The 3,535-nt window shown below is 39.7% G+C and overlaps 1 pseudogene; it reads left to right on the top strand.

Annotated features, from left to right (window-relative positions):
- Positions 1-2,673: 2,673 nt before the first annotated feature.
- LOC102843528 overlaps positions 2,674-3,535 on the top strand; it is a 56,730-nt pseudogene continuing 55,868 nt past the window's right edge.

Genomic DNA, 3,535 nt, shown 5'->3' with positions numbered 1-3,535 from the left:
TGCCTTAGAAAACCTTATGTACAATAGAGCACACTTAGACTAGACTGGCAAATATGACACCAGAGGTTGACCAGTTGTAAATAGACATAGTTGTTAGAAAGTGGAATATGAGAAGTATAAATGTAGAAAAATTGGACATTGTTAAGGAAAAAATGGAACCCATAAACAGTGGCATAAGAGGCATTGGCAAGCTGAGATGAATTGTCATAGGCAATTTTGAATGAGAATCGTATGCTCTAGTACACCAGAGATGAAATGGGCAGGAAAAACAAGGTCACAGTAACAGTTAAAAAGATAATTTCTAGATCCATCTTGAAATATAATATGAGTGACAAAGTAATATCCATATGCATACAAGGGAGACCTGTTAATACTACTATCCTTCAAATATATGCATTAACAATCAAAGCCGAAGAAGAGGAAATAATTTGTACCAACTTTTCCAGTTGGAAATTGATTGAACATGCAACCATGCATTAATAAGAATGGATGACTAGGATGCATAAGTTGGGAACAAGGAAAAAAGACCAGTAGTTGGAAAATCCAGTGTCTCCCTGCTCTGTTCTGAAGACTGCTTCTTGGTCCAAGTATAGGTTTCACATTAGCACAATCAAATGTTCTAGGATTTCTATTCTTCTCAGAGTCAGCCATTGCTTGTTGGGATGCACACAGTCAAAAAGCCTTTGCATAGTCAATGAAGCACAGACATTCTTCTGGTATTTTCTGCTTTCTGCCAAGATCCATCTACTATTAGCTATAATATCCCTAGTACCACGACCTGTTCTAAATCCAGCCTGCACATCTGGCAGCTCTCTGTTGACATACTGTTCCAAACGTTTTTGGATAATTTTCAGCAGAATCTTGCTTGCATGTGATATCAATGATATTGCTCAATAATTTCCACACTCCGTTGGGTCACCCTTCTTTGGAATGGGAACAAATATCGATCTCTTCCAGTCAGTTGGCCAGCTGGCTGTTCTCCAGATTTCCTGGCAAAACTTAGTGAGCACATCCAGGGCAGCGTCTGTTTGTTGAAATAAATCAATTGTTATGGAGTCAACTCCTGGAGCCTTGTTTTTTGCCAATTCCTTCAGAGTTACTTGAACTTCCTCCTTCATCACCATAGGCTTTTGCTCATATGTTATTTCATGAAATTCCTCTGTGTCAGCCAATTCCTTCTGATACAGTGATTCTGTGTACTCCTTCCATATTCTTTTGATACTTCCTGAATCATGGTTCAAAATCAAGAAAGAGGTCTGACAGGGATGTATTTTGTCACCATACCTTTTCAATCTGTAGGCAGAACAAATCATCCAAGACGCTGGGCTGTACAAGGAGGAATGTGGCATCAGGATTGGTGGAAGAATCATCAACAGCCTGCGTTATGCGGATGACACAACCCTGCTTGCTGAAACTGAGGAGGACCTGGAGCGCTTGCTGCAGAAGGCCAAGGACTGCAGTCTTCAATATGGATTGAAGCTCAACATCAAGAAAACAAAGATTCTCACCACTGGCCCAATTGGCAGCATTAGTATGGATGGTGAAGAGATTGAGATAGTTAATAGTTTTAGCTTACTTGGTTCCACAGTCAACACTTTTGGTAACAGCAGCCAGGAAATCAGGAGACGAATTTCAGTGGGAAAGTTAGCTGTGAGGGACCTCTCAAAAGTACTGAAGAGCAACGATGCCAGGCTGAAGGCTATGGTGCGCCTGATCCAGACTATAGTCTTTGTAATTGCTTACTATGCATTGGAAAGTTGGATAGTGAATAGGGATGACAGAAAGAGAATGGATGCCTTTGAGCTGTGGTGCTGGAGAAGAGTGTTGAATATACTGTGGACTGCTAGGAGAACAAAGTTTGTCCTGGAGAAGGTGAAGACGGAATGCTCCTTGGAGTCAAGGATTCTGAAGTTTTTTCTGACGTACTTTGGGCATGTTACAAGGAGTGACTGGTCCTTGGAGAGGGACATCATCTTTGGGAGAGTGGTGGGACAGCGCAGAAGAGGAAGACCTTTGATGAGATGGATCGATTCTGTGAGTGGAGTGTTGGAAATGAGTGTGTCTGAGACGACAAGGTTGGCATAGGATAGAACGGCGTTTAGGACTCTTGTACATAGAGTCGCTATGAGTTGGAAGCAACTCGATGGCACATAACAATAAATTTGGAAAATATGGACTTAGTGACAAAATGAGGCTGAAGTTAAAATGACAGAAGTTTGACAATCACTGATATATTCACTGCAAATTCTTTTTGTAACACAAATAACTTTTACAACATAAATGGCATCTATAAATATGGACCTCACTTGATGATCTGCACAGGAATCAGAAAGCTTAAAACTGGAAAGAATCACTGGGGAAGCTCAATATCAGCGGTGAAAACTAGTCCAGGTTTTTTTGCAGCCTTAAAAAGCAAGTGGAGTGTTAACTATGAGTTCGTTCTAAATTGTGACAATGACTGAAAGACTATTAAAAATACCTGCATATATGTTCCTGATATATATTGGTCTATTTTATAAAAACCAACCTAGAGCTCTCCTACTAGCCATCAGCCATGCTGTCCCATAACTGCTGAAGTCCATTCAAGTCATTTGATGCAAGAAGACCACCACAGCCACAGCACACTGAAAACAGAAAAACAGCTCCATCAAGGTGAACGGCTGGCCTTTGAAGATGATTGAGCCCTGCACACTGAAATACACGCTCCTGGAACCTATTCTGATTCTGAGTAAAAAATGGTTCGCCAGTGTGGAAATCTGAGTCTGTGTGAAGGGTGATAGTCACATTGTCCAGATTTAACATTCTGCCAATCCATCTGCAAAGCCTTTATTGCCTGTTACCAGAAATATGTGGATGAGCCCTACAAGAAGGAGATTGAAGACATATTCGTCATCCGGTAAATATGACTGGTCCTAGTAGTAGCTGACCCTTATTGTTGGGACTCCAAGAAGTCTGGAGGCCCTGAGGCTAATGCTCTCTACCAGAAATCTTACTGACAAGCCCACCAGGAGTAAGATTTACCTTTATAGTAAAAAAAAAAAAAAAGGTTAAGGGATTTTAAGAGGCTTTAGTTTGGTTTGTTTTGGGGTTTTTTCCCCCCAACCAATAATTTATTCATTGCTCATACCTTTTTACAGAAAACCAGAATAACATAAATGACAATTATATGCATGGATCTTACCTAAAGGAATATACTAGCATCAAATTGGTTTTATCTATATAAAGAGACAATACAGAACTCATTATCAGCTGTCTAAACAAGCATTGAGGCTGATTGTGGAACAGAACATTAATTACTCATATGCAATTTAAATTACAGCAATTTTTATATATATTAGGCAACTATTCTTTTTTTTAATGCAGTAAACATAATTTATCCAGTTTTTCTCAGTCTTACCCCCACCCCAATGTCAGCCTCATTCTATAACAGTGGCACCATATAATACTTGTCTCTTTGTGACTGAGATTTTTTACTCAGCATAATGTCTTCCAGGGTTACCCATTTTGAATAATATTGCAAGAGTACCTTGTTTTT

Source organism: Elephantulus edwardii, unplaced genomic scaffold, assembly GCF_000299155.1.
Source record: "Elephantulus edwardii isolate Elephantulus edwardi_28Jun2011 unplaced genomic scaffold, EleEdw1.0 scaffold00393, whole genome shotgun sequence".
NCBI classification, from domain to species: domain Eukaryota; kingdom Metazoa; phylum Chordata; class Mammalia; order Macroscelidea; family Macroscelididae; genus Elephantulus; species Elephantulus edwardii.
Note: the sequence above shows the minus strand (reverse complement) of the source record. Positions and strands in the feature narration are given on the sequence as shown.